We start from the raw sequence: 21,670 nt of genomic DNA, 5'->3' as shown, positions 1-21,670 counted from the left end.
CCAGATCTTGTTTGCTGCAAGCTCACGCATGTACACACTGAGAAGAACAACAACCCCAACAGAAAGGACTACTGACACCTACAGACAATACCCCAGGTCCTCCAGGAGGGGGAAGGAGGGAGGGTTAGTAAGAATGTAAGGCAAGATGGACTACATATATCAAACGTTATGGTGAGTACATAACTTCTTGATGTTATGTAGTCCAATCTCACCTTCATTTATACCCGTGGGACAGCGTCCCTATCACCTTGATCTTGGGTGGCTCAATGAAAAATACTCATGAGCACCATGGAACCAAAGGAAGATCTGCCTCTGGAGATCAGATCTAATTTGTAGTGAATAATAAAGGTATGAGGCGAAGCCCATGTTGCTGCAGCACAAAAATCATCCATAGACATCCTAGCCTGAAATGCAGTTGAGGTAGCCGCAGATCATGTAGAATGAGCCTTCACTTTAAAGGGTAATTCTTTGCCATTGGTAGCATAAATAAATGAGATGCAATCGGAGATCCAGCGAGACAAGGTTACCTTAGAAACAGAGACTCCAAGTCTAGTGTCTGAAAACAAGACAAACATTTGATATGATTTCCTGAAATCTTTTGTCCTATGTAAATAGAAACGCAATTGTCTATTAATGTCTAGCTGATGAAACTTAAATCGTGCCTTGTTGGAGAATTCAGGAAAAAACACAGGCAACTCAATGGATTGGTTGATACTGACAACAGAGGCAACCTTTGGAACAAAAGAAGGGTTGGTTCTTAAAGAAACCCTATCTTTGTGAAACACCAAATAAGGTTGCCTAATCGATAATGCTTGGAGTTCAGAGACCCGCCTAGCTGAAGTTATGGCTACCAAGAATACTGCCTTCCATGACAAAAATTTAATGTTACACGTAGCTGCGGGCTCAAAGGGAGTTGAAATGAGCTTCTGTAGTACAAAATTGAGGTCCCATGGCATCACCGGATCAAAGACTGGAGGTCGGAGAAACAATGTCCCTCTCAGAAAAGCCCTACAAAGCCTATGAGCCATAATGTTGGGCTCATTAGCAACGTGAAAGGTAGAAATCATTGCCAATTGTACTTTAATGGTTGCTGCAGCTGAACCCTGACTGAATAGTTGAGAAAGAAATTCCAATATTGCCGAAATATGCGCCGTATAAGGATCAATATGTCTCTCACAAGCCCAAATAGAAAATCTCTTCCACTTACTGGAATAAATCTTCCTGGTAGAAGGCTTGTGGGAAGATGATAGAATGTGGACCACTTCCGTGGAAAAATCATGAAGCCTGAGTAAGGATGGAAATGGAGCAGCCAAGCTGTCAACTTGAGGGTCTGGATGGAGGGATGGAACTGTCCTGACATACGAGTCAGCAGATCTGGAGCTGGGTCCAGAATCCAGGGCTTGTCCATTAGATAGGGTTGAAGGAAGGGAAACCAAATCTGACGAGGCCAGTGTGGGGGCAATGAGGATCATTTTGCTTCCCAAAGACTGTGCTTACTGAATGACCTTTGATATGAGAGGTAACGGTGGAAAGGCGTAGAGAAGACAGGAGGGTCAATCATGAGCCAGAGCGTCCCTGGGTGTGTCCCCCTCCGGGAAAGGGTGAAGTACCTGCTGCATTTGGCATTGAGGGGGCTGGCAAATAGATCGCAGCAAGGCTGACCCCATCTGTGGAATATCTCTTCCGCAACATAATTGTTCAGGGACCACTCATGAGGCATTAGGATTGCTCTGCTCAGCCTGTCGGCAATCACGTTGGACTTCCCCGGTATGTGCGTTGCAACAAGAAAGTATTGGGAAGACACCGCCCACTGCCAAACTTGAAGTGCCTCTCTGCAAAGGGGGTATGATTTGGTTCCTCCCTGTTTGTTCAGATACCATACCATTGACATGTTGTCTGAGTGGATTGCAATTGTCCCTAGAGGGAGAAAGCTCCGAAGTGCTTGCACTGCTCTCATCTCCAAGACATTGATATGCAAATGGGTCTCATGATCCTGCTATGTGCCTTGGACAGTCCTGCCAAGATAATGCCCCTCCACCTGATCTGGGAGGCATCCGTGGTCACTGTGGCAACTGGAGAAGATGGGACAAAAGGCTTGCCCACGTTGAGATTGCTGGCCTGAAGCCACCAGCGTAGATCCTGCTTGCACGTGTCTGTAATCAGAATAGAATGGGAGAGTGGAAGATGCTGTAGTGACCACTGGGCAAAAAGCAGCCACTGAAGAACCTTCATGTGTAGTCTGGCAAGGGGAACTAGCATGATCGTGGCAGCCATGGTCCCTAATAACTTGAGGACCACTTTTGCTTTGACCTTCCTCAATGGTAGTAAGGCGTAGACCTGCTGTTGTAAAGCCTGAATTCTGTCTTCTGGTAAGAAGGCCCTCATGAGCACCATATCTAGCTCAGCACCAATAAAAGTGACACACTACGAGGGCAACAAGGCAGATTTTTTCCAATTTAGAGTAATTCCTAACCTTTGACACAGTGTAATGGTGGCATCCCTGGTCTGTAATAGTAGATGCCTGGTGGTGGCAGAAAGGAGCCAGTCCTTCAGGTACAGAAACACTTGGAATCCCTGGCGTCTCAAGTGAGCCGTTACCACTGCCATGCATTTGGTGAACACCCTGGGGCTGTAGTGAGACCAAAGAGCAGAGCACGAAACTGAAAATGACTGGCTCCCAGCCGGAAGCGTAGATGACTTCTCTATACCCTGTCCATCTTGATATGGTAGTAAGCATCTTTGAGGTCGATGGAGCACATCCAGACATCTTTCTGTAACAGAGGGAGTATTGACTGTAAGGTGAGCATGCGGAACCTGGACTTTTGTACATGAAGGTTCAATCGGCTGAGATCCAAGATGGGTCTCAGGTCCCCTGTTCTTTTCGGCACCAAAAAGAATCTGGAGTAAGTCCCTAATCCTACTTGGTCTGCAGGGAGAGCCTGGATGGCTCCCTTCAAAAGCAACTTTTTTATTTCTAAAGTTGTGCAATCCCTGTGACTGGGTGGAATGTCTGGGATTCTTTTGGTTGGAGGGGGAGGAGAAGAGAAGGGAATATGATAACCTCTGGAAATTATCTTAATAACCACTCGTCTTGGGTGACGTCTCGCCAGGCTTTTGGGTATAAAGGAATGTGACCCCCGACCGGCTCCAGAGACGCACAGTTTGGCCTCCCTTCAGGAGCACCGGTAGGGAGAACTACAAAAGGAATCACGGTCCCCCTGGTTACGCAGGCCTCCTCTGCCCCCAGGTCTACCTGAATTTCCATCCCCTCCCCAGCTTCTGGAGGGGGAAAGACTTTGTGCGCCCTGAAAAAACCTCTGCGACTTTCTGAACCACATTTTCCCTCCCTTCTGACCCTTGGGGTAAGGTCTAGAAGGCATGGAAAAATTGACTCCCACGGCAGACAGGGTTTTTCCTTCTTGTTCGCACCTAGTGAGAGTGTCCTTCACCTTGGTTCCGAACGATGAACCATCAAAAGGGGCATTGGTGAACGTGGACTTGAAGGCCTCCATGAAATTTCACAGGCGCATCCAGGAGTGTCTCCTAAGAGAGACTCCGGAACCCGCTGCCCTACTCGCTCTGTCGGCTGTGTATGATAAGCCTCATGGAGGAGTTGGTAAGGGAATTTAGGGTAGACATCTGTGCACTGACCTTCTGTGCCACGGCATCAGAAATGTTACCCTGTAGAGAATCTCCTAGCTCTTTCAGGAGATCTCTCTGGAGCCTTGCGAAATGCATTAAGTAGTTCAGCGTCCGCAGTGTAAAGGCTGCTGAGATAAACGCACACTTCCCATACCTGTCCATAGCACGGGACTCCTTGTTAGGTGGACGGACAGTAGATGAAGTTTCAGCAAGTTCCTTCTTGGTGGCCGCTGCCACCACCATGGCATCTACTGGAACGCCTTTAGTTAGATATTCCTTGTCAGAGGGGGAGGACAAAAAACGGTTCCACAGTGTCAGGAGTTTCCCACACCTTTCGACAGACAAGATCTAGTAGCTCATCAAAAGGGGGAAAAACCCAAGAGGCGGAGGGTTGAGACCCAAAAGACTTCAGGAACACCGACTCCTCATCAGAAGGGGATTTGGGGGGCCAGCCGCCTCTCCGCTTCAATATCTCCAGGATATCTGAAAAAGAGATATCTTCAAAAGATGACTTGGGGGACCCATCTGACTCCTCAAGGTCAGTGTCCGACGTGAGAGACTCATCCGGAGAGTCAAAGTGTTTCCTCTTACACAATCTCTTTCTGGCAGATTTCTCAGGCAAAAACTCTGGGGATACGTCAGAAAGTTGGGGACCACTCATGGAGGTATCCTGAGGCTTAGAGTTTCTGCTGCCCATGGACAGAGTGTGATCCGAAGCGGACACCGGTGCTGGAGGGGGCAGAGTGTCGGTGCTGTAGGATGCAGCTGATGACCTGGCCAGCACGCTCCTCATAACCTCGAAGGCTGATCCCCATGGCTCCGAAGGCCGACTAGCTGTAGAGGAAACAGTAGTAGCCCTCGGTGCCAAAAAGATGAGGTCCGAAGCAGATGTCGGGTACAAGCTCACTTGAGCCGAAGCAACGAGAGGAAGGCTCAGAACTGATGAAGATCGATCTGAACCCTCCCCCTCGGGTCCGACCGGAGAACCGTGGACCCTCGACCCTGGGGACGGAGCCGAAATCGGAACCGAGAGGCCAGGCGAGGCTACTGGAACAGACCTAACGGCATCTGACGGAACCGACAACTCTGGCTCCAAAGGCCGAGAAAGGCTCAGAGGAGGAACAACAAAGGATGAAGAGGCCATAGGCTCTGGAGCCGACTGAGTCAGAGCCGAAATCAATTTTGCCAACACCGATGACTGAAGCAGTTTCTTCACCACCCTATCAACGTCCTCATCAGAAAGGGTCCTTGGAAGACCTGGAGGATAATGTAGGAAATCTGGATCTCCCTAAAGAAGGGGACTTGTGCGAAGGAGAAACCGGATGAATAATTGGAGACCGGCTCCGAAAGGCTGGGAGCCGATACAGACTTAGTCAAGAGACTACCTTCTGTCGGCACCGAGGGCAATGGAATCGAAGAAGGAGAAGCTGTTCTAGCAACTTTCTCTGGCAGCTCCGAAGAAACAGACGGAGCCGGAAAGCGCTTCTTAGAAGTCTTTTTGTCCTTTTCAGCTGGAAAGGATAATTCACTGGAAGACTTAGCCAAGTCTTCCTCGAAGGAGTGTTTAAGCAGTCCTTTCAAAATGAGCTTGTTCTTCCTCTTCTGTAGCACACGGGGACTGAAAGAATGACAAAACAAGCAAGACTCTTGGAGGTGAATAGCCCCCCAAGCAGTACACGCACACAGAGTGCCCATCCGTTAAAGACATTTTATTGTTGCATTCAACACACATTTTAAAGCCCGAAGGCCTGTGTTCCTTAGAATCCTTGGACATGCTGAAAGGAACAAAGTAATACGTACACACACTAGCCCCAACTAACACGAGAAACAGAGCCTCTAACTAAAACGGCCTAGAAACCGTTGGGAAAGACAACAGGGAGGACTAGGTCCTCTAACTTAAATGGGCCTAGCCTGGATAGCACCACTAGCCAGACACAACAACACTAATGCTAACAGAATGGAGCACCAAACCAAAGATCACACAGAAACAATGGGGAGGACTAGGTCCACCAACTTAAATGGGCCTAGCCTTTGGGGAAAGAAATGAACGGGATACCAAAACGGCCAAGACAAGGCCACAAAAAAACAGCAAGAGAAACAAACAAAGGCAGTAAAACACCACTACCACACACACACACACAGAGCTATGAAAATAGCTTTTTATGAGCAACAACAAATCAACAGTTTATAAAAATTTTATAAACAGTATACTTAGCCACGGCCAAAAGCGAGACCACGTCTGAGCGTAACGAGCAGCAAACAACATCTGGGGAATAGACCTGTTGCATGATGGGATATCTCTTAGCCACGAGCCAAATGAAGACTTCAACCTAGAGTATGGCCGAGTCGGAGCCGAGGTTCGGCTCCGAACCCACGGGTAAGAATGAAGGCGAGATTGGACTACATAACATCAGTAGTCTTACCTACTAACCCTTCTACAAAATAATTATTCCTGGTATTCAACAGGTGCATTCTTTTGTAAATATCCACAGAATTCTCAAAGTCACTATCCTTAACAGATTTGTAAATAATTAAATCACCGCTGACTAACCTATATGTAATTGTAAACAAGGACAATGCTTTAAGTCTATTATGACAACTCTTACCCATCATTCCTTGCTTCCTCCTAGTAAAACTGCATCCTATTATACACATAAATAGACTCACAATATTCTATAATGGGTCTAAATAGACTCACAATATTCTATAATGGGTCTAACTATAGTTTTACAGATTGGAAGGAAGACAACCTTATCTTTACTAACAATGTTAACAATGTTTCTTTATTATTCACTTCACAGTAATACCTTATAACAATATCAAGTAAACGAGGACCAAAACAAAAAGAGTTACCAACTTTTATAACCAAATTTCTTATGACATTAATCTCTTAAGCTCGTGTTATGCATTTTGGGGAAGGGAACCCTATCTTTACACTTTGGATACTGTTGGTATTTAACAACACTGAATTTCATGCTATTCCCTGTGACCCATCTAAATAAAGTGTTCAAGTGTGATTGAAAAGAAAACTGATCAATTAATCCAGAAATTATAGTTTGAACTTTTCCATCATCCACATATTTACACAACCATAATTTATCTTCTGGAAAATTGGCAATAAAAATACCAAATACATCTGGACCTTGAACTGAGCCTTTGGAAATACCCGCTGTTATCTCCCTCTTATCTGATAATATATAATCAACCTTTACTCTACATCTCCTACCTGTTAACCAATTAATAATTCATCTAAAGCCCTGCACTTGCTCGTATAAGTAATCTCATAGGTAAACACTAATAAACTTAAGCACTACATCCTCTTATAGTCCTTTTAAGCACTTGCTCCCTACTGACTCTTTCTGATCAGTCAATAAGTAGTTCCCTATATTATTCAGGCATGTCCAAAGGTCAGTTTCGGGTTTACTCTCCAGTCCAGCTGGTGAATCTGGGAATCTTGAGGCAATGTTACAACTGCTTTATGTATACAGACCACCCTCTCCTCCTCCCAACAAGCTCAAATATATGTGAGAGATGCAACTATATAGCCAAACTGGAGGCTAAGCTCTCTCAACCCAGTACTGGCACAGCCTGTCAGGAGGAGAAGGTAACCACACACACCACAAATCCAGTCACACATAGACCTATCGCATCAGCAAACCAAACACATAAACACACAAAAACATACTCGGAGGCTCTAAATAAAAATCTGCCTAAGCAGCAGAGACCTCCAAAGCAGACATCCAAGCAACCCCTACCACGAAACAATACCCATGTAGCACATAGCTCACAAAGTCAGTGTGCCACACAGTCACAGCCCTTAAGGCAAACAACACACCTAATACACTTGTAATAGGTGAATCTATTGTCAGACACACTGACGTCCCACTCACCAGGCTGAACAAGGAGAAGGTCACTGTAAGCTGCCTGTCGGGTGCCAGGATCCGCCACATAACACAAGCACTCAGGTCACTCCAAAGCAAGTACAAATATGACTCCGTCATTGTCCATGCTGGTGTGAATGACCTGAGACGTACCTCCCTTGACTACATGAAAAAAGACATGGAGGAGCTCTTTGATCATGTAGCCCAGGCCGGTATGACTCTGACCTTGAGTAGCATCTTACCCTCACCAAGACTGATGCCACAGTACAAAGACAAAATGATCAATTTTAACAATTGGCTAAAGTATTCGTGTCATTCAAAGGGGATCCAGTGTCTGTCAGCCTGGAATGACATGCTCGACAAGCCACGTTGCTTCTCTATGGACGGCTTGCACCCGTCACCCCTGGGTTTTTGAATACTGGCAAAAGCTCTTGCCTCCCCCATAGTGCCTTTTTTAGGCAAGGCTCAAAAGACAAACCCACCTCCATAGACAACACAAAGAAAAAAAATCTAAGGGTAATGCTGCTCAACGCCAGAAGTCTAAACCTCAAGATGCACGCACTCAAGACTCTCCTCAGTATGGAGAATATCGATATCTGTGTAGTAACAGAAACCTGGTTCAAGGCTCCCGAGAGCACCCCAGCACTAACAGGTTATACTTCATACCATGCTTTCCGGCCCCAAAACTTGGACCGAACCACAAAAGGAGGGGGAGTATCCACATTTGTCAAAGATACCCACACCTCCAGGTTAGTGGCACTGCACGAAGCATCGGAGACCATCCATGTGCAACTAACAGTGGGCAAAACTGCCTTTCAGTTTGTAGCCTGCTACAGACCACCCTCCCAAACACAGGAACCTCACTCGGCTTTCCTGAGAACACTGGAGAATATGAAGGTCTCTCCAAACACCATTATATTGGGTGACTTCAACTACCCAAACATTGATTGGGAAAACTACTCAAGCCCAAACACCCTCGCCCAATAGTTCCTATAATTTATAAACTCAAATGCTATGGAACAACTGGTCACCACTCCCACAAGAGGGGAAAACATATTGGATCTGGTCATCACCAACATGGGGTCTCTATGTTCCACACCAGAGGTATACACCTCATTGGTAAGATCAGACCATAAACTAATCTCACTGGACATCCATATCCCATCCCCACCCCTAGCCAAGGAAACCACGGTGAAGAACTTCTCAAAAGCAAACGTCACACTTCTCAAAACTGAGGTGGAATCCTTCAAAGCCCCCTGGCCAGTGGAAAATATGGCCCAAAATGCAGAATCCTTTACAAAAGCATTCTATGGACACTTACAGGAATGCATGGAGCATGCTATCCCAAATAAAACCAAGACTCACTCCTCCAAAGGCAGGAGACCTGTCTGGTGGACCCCGGCCATAAATAAGCTATACAACAGAAGGAGAAAGCTACTACATGATAGAGCAAAATCCCAAAAAGGGAAGGCGTCTTTGATCAGTACTAGCAAGAAACTACGATCCCTCATAAAATCATCCAAGGCCAGCTTCGAAAGAAAAATTGCACAAGACACTAAAAATAATCACAAGGCCTTCTTTAGTTATGTCAGAAACCTGGGAGGCAACTCCCAGATATGCTCTGAGTTAGTGCAAAATGACAAAAAATACACTGAACCCACAGACATTGCCAACATCCTGGCAGAAAGGTTCAGTGCAAACTCCCAAAAGAGCAAATGTCTATCCCAACAGAGTGTAGCCTTCCTGAGATCACAGATGCACAGGTGAGAGCTGCCCTCTCCAAAGCAAAAAACACAGCATCAATGGGACCAGACGGTGTCCCGGGCTGTGTCTTACACGAGCTCCAAGAAGAACTAAACCCTCATATAAAGTCACTGTTCAATCTCGGCCTTACTACAGGATATGTACCCAAGGAATGGAGTACAGCAACAGTGGTCCCACTCCACAAAGGTGGTGCCACAACAGACCCCAGAAACTATCACCCTATAAGCCTGACTAGCCTGGTCTGCAAAGCTATGGAGCGTATCATCATGGAAATCATAAACAAAGACATTGGGAACCTCCAGACACTGGATCCTACCCAATTCGGCTTTGTTAAGGGCAGATCTTGCCTCTTGAACCTGGTCGACTTCTTTGAAACAGTTACCAAAGCCATAGATGAAGGGAAGGTAGTCCACACAGCCTACCTGGACCTCGCAAAAGCCTTCGACACAATACCCCACTCGGGCATCATAAATAAGCTCACCAGCTTAAATATCAACCCCTGTGTCACAAGATGGGTTGCAAACTGGCTCAGGGATAGAACCCACATGGTCAGAATAGCAGGTGCCATGTCAGACTCTAAACCAGTTACAAGTGGCATCCCACAAGGCTCAGTCTTGGGACCTCTCTTGTTCGGTATATATTTCTCCGAGGTACAGGCTAACACGGGTGGACTATGGCTGACCAAGTTCGCAGATGACTGCAAACTGGGTGCCATAATAGACTCTCCGGCTGACACAACCATCCTCCAAAAGGGTCTCACAGAGACGGATAACTGGTGCCAGAGCCATGGCCTAAAGCTAAATGCCAAAAAGTGCACAGTCATCCCCTCTGGGAAAAACAAAGTGCCCACAAATTACCACATAGGTGGTAATCCATTAAGTATGGAAGAAGTAATTAGGGACTTGGGGATCCAAGTAGATAGCAATCTCTCCTTTGACAATCACGTTGCCAAAGTGGTTAGAAAGGCCTTCTATATAGCCCACCTTATCACGAAAGGGTTCACATCTAGATCAAGAGAGGTCATTGTGCCCCTCTACTCATCACTTATCAGGCCCATAATTGAGTACAATGCCCCATTTGGGATGTACCTTACCAGACACCTGCAGCAACTGGAAAGACCCCAAAAGTACCTCACCAAGAGGATCAAGGGGTTCAAACAGATGCCCTATGCAGTTCGGCTAAAGAAACTCCAGCTCTATTCAGTTGCGTACTGCCTACTCAGAGGCGATCTGTGTCTGACGTATAAAGCCATGTCCAACCCAGAATTAATGGACATGCTTCACCTCAGGAAATCCAAATCCCTTAGAGTTACACACTCCAGGGACTTGAACCTCAGCACAGAAATAAATAGGACATGCTGGAGGGAAAGATTCATATCCCAGAGGCTCCCCTCACTCTGGAACAAAATCCCAATCCATGTTAGGCAGAGCCCCTCACTGACCCTCTTCAAGAGAAGTCTTGATGAGTGGATGGGAGATCATAAGTTTACCCTTGGGATCTCTTCTGTGTCCCTGCTTGACAGAGGTACAGTAAACTAACCTTAAAAGGGCTACCTTCTGTGACCTACTATACAGAGGCACAGTCAACTAATCTAAAAGGGTGGCGAAAGCCAAACACACTCTGGCTAGGCTTATAAATGCCCTAGGGCAGATAGCCTAGTATCAACCTATGAACCTAATTACATACTCTTACAATGTGGCACAGTATTAAAGGCATTTGACATATCCAAGTATATAATATCAGCAGCTACCCCTTCACCTAATTTGTTTTGTTTGTGTCTTTCGGCTTTTCCCGGTTAGGGGTCGCCACAGTGGAACTCCGGTCCGCTAATGATTTGTAGTTGATTTTTACGTGCCGAGTTACCAGCCCTGACGCACAACCTTCAACGAAGGTACGCCCATTCACGCATGTCTCCACACAGAAGACGCTCTAGCTGAGAATCGAACCGGACAACGTCTTACTGTGAGGCAACAACGCTACCGCAGCACCACCACTGCTACCCCTTCACCTAATAATTACCATAAATGCCAATTAAAGGAAAGCAAATAAGTACCACAAGAACTTCCAAGTATAAAACCATGCTGTGCAAAATCATGTATCTCATCCAGTGTATTAATAATATATTCAGAAACTACCTGTTCATAGCATTTGCCCACAATACTAATGAGACTAACTGGTCTTTAATTTTCAACCATACAGTGATCACCATCCTTACATACTGGAAAAATTGTGTGCCAATTACCAAATTAGAGGCACATAACCAATTTTAAGTAATCTTTGAAAATGAAAACACAGGCAAGGAGAAATTTCTTTAATAATATCTGACAAAAAATTCCATTAATATTATCAGGACCTGTGGTTAAATGATATTTACCCATTTTCAACAGAACATATGAACCTAACAAAAAAGAAAAGTGCAGTCACTGCCTAAATTTAAATATTTCCCTCTTCAATCTTTTCTATAAATTCCTAGCCCTTCTATATAATTTTTCCAAAGAACCATTCCACCATGGAAATGTATACTCTTTAGGTCTACTAAGAACCAATGGCACAAAATCACCAATCATTTTATATATAATAAAGCTGTTGTTGAAAAACCTTCTGTACAGCTAGCCTTTTAATTTCTAATTTTTACTTTTTATTTTTATCAGTTCATCCGAACAGCTAGTTAATGCTTCTTCTGTTTTTGAATCCCTTTACAGGTTTATAGGTGTTTACTAGGCTAACGACCACAAGGGCCTTTTTAAGCCTAGCCATGCATACCAAATCTCTGACAAGTTTTGATACGCTTTAAGCATGGGCCTGGGAGATGAACCATTTACAGGTTACCGATGTTCATTAGAGACACAGGTGTCAAACCAGGGATGAATTTCCAGTTTCTCATCCAATTGTGCAAACTGCACTTGAATTGAGTTAGGGAGGAGCATCCAATTGTGCAAATTGCACTTGAATTGGGTTAGGGAGAAACTCTGCTCACATGGATGGGGAGCCTGTTCCACAGACATGGTAGTCTCTGGGATACATACCTATCTCACCAGCAGGTACTATTTGTATCAAAGGCAAGGTTTAAGTCTTCAGAATGGGTAATTCTGGTGCTGTTTGTTTTGTGGATATGCAAGATGTCCATCAGAGTGGGGTATGACAATGCCCTGTATGCCAGGCATAGATAGCCCCTCAAAAGCCTGTAGAAGAGAATACAGGGATAGGGCATTGAGGCAGTCTGCATAGGACATTTTATTTGCTCCTTGTATTCTTTTAGTGAGAAACCTCTGTGGACGTTGCAATTGTTGGATATGCCTGGTTAGGTACATACCAAAGGGGGCATTGTACTTGACAGGTCTGATGAATGCTGAATACAGTGTAACAATATCTTCCTTAGACTTAAGGTGCCATACCTTTGTTTATAAGTTGCGCAACATAGAATGATTTCCTCACCACTGTAGACACATTTATTTATTTAACATCTGTTGACCGGGAAAGTCTGACTAGGTTCCACAGAGCCTGTTTTCAGCGGAGGCCTGGGGAGAGATGCTCCAGACACATGTCTTTAGAATGTGGGAGGAAACCGGAGTACCCGGAGGAAACCCACACAATAATACTGACATAATGGTCAAAGGCTAGATTACTGTCTATGCCTGTCCCCAAGTCCCTGACTACTGGGTCAACTCTATGTCATTTGACTTTACTCTTGCAGTGTATCACTCACTTTAAACACCGTTGAGTGCATCTGATTAAGTTTTCCTCTAAATTACTGGAAGTCACATCCTGTACTAAAACTGTAACATGAACTGCTGACTGATTAACAACTGCCAAGATTCTTCCCAGCCAGAGCCTTTTCTTTTCCTTTTTTGGTAGAGGTTCTCTTACTTTCTTTAAATTTCTTCTTTGCTGGCACCCAGTTAGTATAATTACTAGTCAGTACTGAATTTTACCCAAATGATAAATTTTACTGACTTTTAAACAATTTTTCAGTTTTCACATCAGGACAGCCCTACTCAACTTTTCTGGTCAGCTTACAACAATCTTGAAAGTCACTGAGCCAACTGTTAGCTGGGTGTTCAGGGACATGAATGGGGAAGGAAGCACATTAAAATAGTACCATTTGCTGAAGATGTGTTATTGTCACTGAGCTAGATGCAATGCGATGTTCACACATTATTCCATTTGATTCACAGCTCTGGGGTGAGTTTCTGGCTATAAAGTATGTACAACAAAAAACAAAGCCCTGGATTTAAACTGCATATTATTGCAAGATATGAAAGAGCAATAACTGGCTGTGCAGGGTCATCAGAAATTCAGGTGTTTATAGACATATGGTTATTTACCACACTAAAAGAATAAAATCTGTTCATATGAAGAGTTATTTATAGTATATTCTACGTCAATGTTTATATTTGAGCCAGTTCTTTTTTGGATTCCTCGTACAAATGATGAAGGGGATGACGGACTTTGTGAGATGGATGAACATCTAGGTTACAGTGGGATAAAGTATGGTTTCCTAGAGAAAGAAAGAAAGAAAAAAGGAGTGGTCCCAGACATAAACTGATTCAGCTTTCCCTATATGCGAGCCATCTAATAAGTTCTTATGAAATGAGCTGGAAGGAAATCTTGCAATTAACACGCTGTCTTTTTTTTTTTTTAAGAGCTTTTTGGCTACTTCTGGGTGTACTTAACTTTCAGACATCCAACTTGCTCTGAAGACATATTTAAGGTTGTCAAGGGCAACATCATACTGCTACCGAGGCTAATACTCCACATCCATAAGCATACCCAGTAACGCCCGAGGATAAGAAGTGCAGTGGGTGCCAGTGCTGAACCACCCTTCATTTAGAGGGGATGTGGATTCACTGGATAAGTTTGGGGGATGGGATGAGGGGAAAAGAAGGCAGGTGGCCAATTCTAACTGCAATGAAGTAGAAGATATAGAAGTTTTTTACTAGCCAATTACTGAAGTTAGATTCAGGAGGTTTTATCTTTAGGGGATATGAAGCAAATGCCCAGAACAAAATGACAATGTAGCAATAGAAAAAGAAATAAAGAAGTTATGTACTCACCATAATGTTTTATCTGAGTAGTTGTACTTCATTTGTTTTCAAACCTGTGGGAATATGGATCTGTATCAGATCCGAGCCGGCAAAGATTACTAGCATCAGCTCCGAGCTCCAGACTCCTCCCCTTACCCATAATACACCTCCACTGCCTTCCATCCCCAGATCGAGTTTGCAGAACTTATACTTAGAACCCAACCTGATAACATACTTGTGACCTATACTACAGCCTGTAGGCTGAACATGCGCCAAGGTCCGGGGGAAAGAGGGAGGGACGGTTGAAGACGAATGAAGTACAACTACTCAGATGGAACGTTATGGTGAGTACATAACTTCTTTATCTGAAGTAGTTTACTTCATATGGTCTTCAACCTGTGGGACAGAGTCCCCAGCTACTAAACTCCTGGGAGGCCCTCATGGAAGGATATTCCAGAGCACCGCGGAGCCAAAGGATGCTCTCCTTCTAGATGTCAAATCCAATTTGTAATGGGAAATAAACATATGATGAGGACCAAGTAGCTGCAGAGCAAATGTAATCCAAACACACACTAGACCAGAAAGATGCAGACGTAGCCATGGACCTAGTGGAATGAGCTTTAACCTGACCTGGAGGAGACATGCTTTTGTCCTTATAGTCCTGCAGGATGCATGAAGAAATCCATCTAGCTATAGTGACCTTGGAAAGAGGTTTGCCCAAAAAGGATCTATAGAACGAAACAAACAATTGATCAGATTTACGAAAATGTTTTGTCCTGTGTAAATAGAATCGTAACTGTCTATGAGCATCCAACATGTGTAGTTTGTATTCCATCCTGTTGGTAAAATTGGGAAAGAACACAGGCAAATTTATAGTCTGATTGATATTGACTGGTGATGCCACCTTAGGAAGAAAAGATGGGTTGGTTCGAAGGAAAACTCTATCTTTATGAAAAATCATGTACGGAAATTTTATGGACAAGGCCTGTAATTCTGAAACCCTTTTAGCAGAGGTAACAACCACCAGAAAAGCTGTTTTCCAGGACAGAAATTTTAGATCTGCAGTTGCGGCAGGCTCGAAAGGCGGAGCGACCAGAGCTTGGAGAACCATGGTAAGGTCCCACAGGGGGGGACAGGATCTTTGACTGAGGGGCGTAGCAAAAAAGTGCCTTTAATAAAGGCTTTACACAGTCTAGAAGATGCCAAGGATGCAGAATTCTCACCCACATGAAAATGAGAAATGGCAGACAACTGAACTTTGACAGCAGAAGAACTACCTCCATGCTGGAAAATATCAGCTAGAAAATCAAGAATGGCGGAAATAGGAGCCGTAAAAGGATCCAAACTCCTCTGAGAGGCCCAGAAAGAAAAACATTTCCATTTGCTGCGATAAACCTTTCTGATAGAAGACTTATGAGCAGCTACCAAAATAGACTTAACTGAGGAGGAAAGTCCGGGAGTCCTAGCAATCACGGGAACTGGAGCAGCCAAGCAGTGAGCTTCAGGCTGTCCAGACTCAGATGAGGCACCCCCAATGGGTTTGAAATCAGGTCCTGAATGGGATCTGGGATCCAAGGTGGAGCTAGAATGCGAGACCAAAGGAAGGGAAACCACACCTGGCGAGGCCAGAATGGGGCAATGAGGATCACCTTGCTCCCCAGTTGACAAGCTTTCTGCAGAAACCTCAGGATGAGAGGAACTGGTGGGTAAGAATACAAAAGACCGGGAGGCCAAGCATGAACTAGAGCATCTCTGGGGGACTCCCCCGGTGGGGGGGGGGGGTCAGAGCAAAAAACCTGCTGCACTTCGCGTTGGAAGGAGATGCAAAGAGATCGCAGCACGGCTGATCCCACTCGCTGAAGATCTGTTCCGCTACTGATAGATTCAGAGACCACTCGTAAGGCATCAGAATGGTCCAACTGAGCCTGTTCGCTAGAATGTTGGACCATCCTGGAATGTGTGTTGGGATGAGAAAGCGACCGGTGGAGATCGCCCATTCCCACACTCTCATGGCCTCGCGACAAAGGGGATAAGATCTGGTCCCTCCCTGTTTGATATACCAGACTACTGACATGCTGTCTGATTGAATGGCAATCATGCCCACAGGAAGAAAGGCATGAAGGGCCTCCAACACTAGGAGGACCGCTCTCATCTTTAGGACACTGATATGCAAGCTGGTCTCTATGGGGGACTACAGCTGTCCTGCCCGAACAATGCTCCCCCACCCGAGTTGGGAGGTATTTGTGGTCACTGTGGTTTGGGCTGGGGCTGGAACAAAGGATCGTCATTCCAACATGTCTGGACAGCTCATCCACCATATGAGGGATGACTGACACACTTAACTCAGGTGGATAGGATAGGTTATGGTAAATCCAACAGGAACCACTGAACCGCTAGAGTCCACTGAAGAATCCGCATGTGTAGCTGAGCACACGGAAGGAGAGTTATGGTCGCCGCCATCGAGACTAGGGCTCTCAACACTGATTCTGCTGTCGGGGGGTGAGAACGGTAAATTAGGGAGACATGCATCCTGAGGTTTTGAACTCTCCGAGGTCAGGAACATTTTGCACTATAGTGTGTCTATCCTGGCACCAATGTAATCTATCACCTGTACAGGCTCTAGTAGAGACTTGGCTGTGTTAATTGTGATACCCAAACTCAGGGCAAGTTTCAGAAAGTAATCCCTGGTTTGGGAAAGTAGACGCCTGGTAGAAGCAGTGAGGAGCCAATCGTCCAGGTATGGAGAGACCTGAATCCTCTGAAGCCACAGGTGAGCCGTTACAACTGCTATCACTTTGGTAAACACCCTAGGGGCTGTGATGAGACCAAAGGGTAGGGCTCGAAATTTATAATGATTGGCCCCTAGTCAGAAGCGGAGGAACCTCTTGGAGCTTCTGTGCATTTTTATGTGATAGTAAGCATCCTGGAGATCTAACGAGCACATCCAGTCACTCTCTTGCAGGTATGGCATGATGGACTGTAGTGTGACCATCTGGAACCCTTCTTTGGCAACTGACAGGTTCAGGGTAGAGGAGTTCAGGATGAGCCTTAAGTCCCCAGTTTTCTTTGTTACCAAAAAGAACCTGGAGTATAAGCCCGATCTGGACTGATCGTGGGGACGGTTTCGACAGCTCGGTTTCCTAACAGCTTGGAAATTTCCTGTGCTGCTGCCTCCCTTTGCATGGGTGGAATGTCCGGGTGGTGTTTGGGAGTTACGGGGGAACCCACAAAGGGGATAGAATATCCTCTGGATATGATTTGAAGCAGCCAGCGGTCCGTTGTTATTGACTCCCACCATGCTGCTGGATGCAAGGACAATCGTCTCCTGACTGCCTCCAGAGTAGAGCAGCCGGGCAACCCCTCAGGGTTGCTGCCTGGGTCTGTTCGAGAAAGGTTCTCGAGACCCTTCCATTCTGTCCCCCTCTGCCTCTATTGGAAGAAGAGCCCTGAGTGTCCTGGGAATACTGAGACTTCAGGAACCACATCTTCTTTTGCTTTGCCCTCTTTGGTTCCGGGAAAAGGACCTTTGAGGGTTAGAGATGCAGATCCCGATGGCAAACAGTGTCTTCCCATCCTTCTCACTCTGGACTAGTGTCTCCTTCATGGTCTTACCGAAAAGAGTCGAGCCATCATAAGAGGCATTGGCAAAGGATGCCTTAAAGGGTTCGGTGACTTGGCACAACCTGAGCCAGGCATTATGCCTCCTGGACAAGCCAGACTAAGCCGTCCTAGCCGCTCCTTTTGTAGCATGGGAGAGGAGTTGCATGGAAGTATTTGATACTGCTCTCAGGATGGCCATTTTCGCAGAGAATGAAGCCTTGTCCTCCTGCGACATGGACTTGGGTGGAGACTCCTCCAGCTCCTTCACTAGGTCGCGTTGGAGTCTCGTGACATGGGCCAAGTAGTTCAGTGCCCTTATTGAAAAGGTAGCTGAAGCATACACCCGCTTCCCTAGGCAGTCCATCATCAGTGACTCTTGGTCAGGAGGGTAGACGAAGAACTTTCCTGAGATAGTTCCTTTTTCGTGGCTGCTGCTGCTATCACCATGGCGTCCACTGGGGAGCCCTTGTTCCAGGAAGGCCTGTCAAGAGGGGGACTCATAACCTTATCAGGTGCTTGGGGATCGGCTCCACCATATCTGGTTCCTTCCACGCCCGTGAGGTGATCAAATCCACTAAAGGATCCGCAGAGGGGGGCACCCAAGACGTAGACGGGCCCATGCCAAAAGCCTCCAGAAACACAGACTCATCAGAGAAGGGCTTGGGGGCAGACCAACCTCCCCGCTGGTGCAGCATCTCCATGATGTCTCCAAAGGAGACATCATCAGGAGGTGAACTTGAGTAGCTCTCCCCATCATCTAAATCTGTGTCCTCTGTTAGGGACTCGGGGGAGTCCAAGTGCCTCCTCTTGCACATATGCTTGTGAAGCACACTTCCTGTGGGGCTCTCTGGGGAGCGCTCGCAAGCCATCTGTTCCTCTGGGGAAACCGCCTAGGCTCTTCAGGCACAGGCTGTCCATCTGGTAAGACAATGGGGACCGAAGACAGAACCGAGGGGGTGTGGGCGGACTCCAAGGGGACGGTCAGGGGCCTCGATCCGATAGACAGGACCCGTTCTACCACATCGAACGCCGAAGGAGAGCGGAACTCCTGGAAAGCTAATAAGGAGGCCAGTCTCCCCGGATCAGACACAAGAATCGGAGCCGGACCTGAAGTGAACAGAGCTCCAAGGGAGGAAACCTGGCACAACAACATTGGAGCTGATGGAAAAGGTTCCATTCCCTTGGATCCGGCACCCAGGCTCCGGCTCCGAGAGCGGCTCGGATCCAAACTGGTCAGATCTGACATGCTTCAGGCAGCTGTCGGCATCGAGGACGCAAGGACCGTTGGCGCCGACCCCCTGACCAAGGCCAACCTCGGATGCAAGAACTCCGAAGCCGAAGGTTGGATCGGGGAAGGAGGAATGGGCTGAAAAAAGGGAAGCAAGCTTCCCCCTCTTGTTGGAGGGGGGGGGCTGGCAAGACCCCCATCTGGATCTGTGTACGGATAAAGCACCTCATCATCTTATCCAGATCCATGTCCGATAAAGAATGGGTCGACCGAGACGAGGCCACAGACTCCGACCTGGCCGGTTGGGGAACCAAGGCCCGGGAGACTGAACGTGCCTCCTCAAGCTCCGGTGAGAACCTCGGAGTCCGGAGCCGAGGGGAGTCACGGATCCGTACAGACTTGCTCGGAGATGAGAGGTCCGGGGACCTCTTCCTCTTTTCCTTTCTCTCTCCCGCTCTCTACATCTCCTCTGCTCTGCTACCACAGGCTTAGATGCAGGAGTTTGAGTCCCAGCCTGGGAGGGAGGGGAAGCCAGAAGGAGAGAGGCAGTCACAGCAGCCACTGTGACTGAAGCCGAAGAAAGTTAAGTGGCAGGCAGAAGACCTTTGAGGGCCAACTTGGCCTTTCTATCCTTCAAAGCTTGGGGACTGAACCCTGCACAAATGGAGCACTCCACATTAAGGTGGGCCACACCTAAGCACAACACACACAGAGAGTGTGGCCATCTGCTGGGGAGAGCTTATGGCCACACTCTGTGCAGTGCTTAAAGATAAGCTTTTCAGCCCCATACTATCAAGCAAGAAGCCTTAAAAAAAGAAAGAGACAGACCAAAAACTTTCTTTCTTTAGACTAATAACACACACCCACTCACCACACTAGACTGACTAAGGTGGGGAGGGGCACCACAGACAAACTACTCTAAACTAACTACAACTACAAACCTACACTCAACACCAAAGCAATGGGAGGGGAGAAAGGGTACCTATACTAACCTGAAAAGAGTAAAAGTACCAGAAAATTTAGAAAAACTTACAATCAAGAACCACCCTGCTAGCTAGAGCTCTAGAGGCACGATGTTTTACAAATCATGGCAAACGAGATCTGGGGATGGAAGGCAGTGGAGGTGTATTATGGGTAAGGGGAGGAGTCTGGAGCTTGGGGCTGATGCTAGTAATCTTTGCCGGCTCAGATCCGATACAGATCTGTATTCCCACAGGAGTACACACAGAACTAAACTACTTCAGATGATTTGTTTTAATTTAATTTATTTATATTTTTAACCAGGGTAGAATGTTACTCCTCTTGGGCAGTTTTATTTAAATGCAAATGGGTTATATGGAGTTGTACAAACTGATGGAATACACAGTTTTGTGGAGGAAGTAGGGCAAGTGACACACACACACACACACACACACACACACACACACACACACACACACACACACACACACACACACACACACACATATGCTGCAAACCCTATGCAACACTTCAGTATTACTCAAGTGGAGCAACAAACTGGCAATATAGATCACACGGTAGCTGTAGGTGGACTCAACAATTAGTTTCATCAGTGGTTGTCTAAAAACAATTTCAGAAGCTTCCCCAGTTACTAGCATCTTGATCTTTGTATGTGGTAGTTTTATATATCTTTAATTTTGAATAGCACAGCTATTATTCAGGGTCCCACTGATGAGCAGCACCACCTTAAACTGCTACAATTGCAGATAGCAGGTCTTCTTTTTAACTGAATAGGCACTCACTGCATTTGTACTTGAAGCTGGATGTACAAGACATAAAGGCTTTAGACAGCTATGGAAAATGCTCATCTATAAACCTGATCCCTACATGAATGTCTGCAAAGCACAAAAGTATTAGGGCATAAATAACCTGAAATGTAACCCTGGAATTTAAATTTTCATCAGGGGTCCAGTAATGATGTGTTCATCACATTAGGATCAAAATGTTGGGGGGGGGGCTCTAAAATGCACCTAAGCATTTAAAACCTCAAGATGTCTGGGCATAGAGATCTCCAGACCCCCTGGCCTATTTCAATTTATTTTCCACCAAAATCAACTGGCTTCTTCAGCAAATCTTCTGGCATGCTTTGAATGTTATATGATGAGAAACTATGATGGAGTATGTTGGTTTTATAAGAATTAACTTGGATCATATTTTAATAGGATGCTCACAACTATGCAATTTGAGTTATATCTAGCAGTACAATAAATACTGCCAGCAGTTTGAGTTATTAGTATGCTTATCATATGTACCAGATTGTACCAACAGTCTGTCACATAACCAATATATTATTTTTCTGTCGCATTTTTACAATCATTACATTTAGTATGCTATAGTTATAGTCTGGTATCTTAAGAGTTAAAGGCAGGAAATTGGTTTGACTTTCTCAATGGCATCCTTGAATGCTTGGAATACAGCTAGAACAACTGCTGGCTTAAGATCTTCAATATCCATATCTATGCAGCTTTTATGATACTAGAAGACCTCCTCAGGCTCGCACTTAAAATGCT

At 45.8% G+C, this 21,670-nt stretch overlaps 1 protein-coding gene across 1 annotated transcript in view; it reads right to left on the bottom strand.

The window, feature by feature from the left end:
• The window catches only part of ACTR10 (actin related protein 10), a 757,243-nt gene that overhangs the window by 455,985 nt on the left and 279,588 nt on the right, over positions 1-21,670 (bottom strand). The gene's annotated exons all lie outside the window — the stretch shown is intronic.

This window comes from Protopterus annectens, chromosome 6.part0 (assembly GCF_019279795.1).
Source record: "Protopterus annectens isolate FY-2018-M chromosome 6.part0, PAN1.0, whole genome shotgun sequence".
Classification (NCBI taxonomy): Eukaryota; Metazoa; Chordata; order Ceratodontiformes; family Protopteridae; genus Protopterus; species Protopterus annectens.
This window is presented reverse-complemented; position numbering and strand designations above follow the sequence as displayed.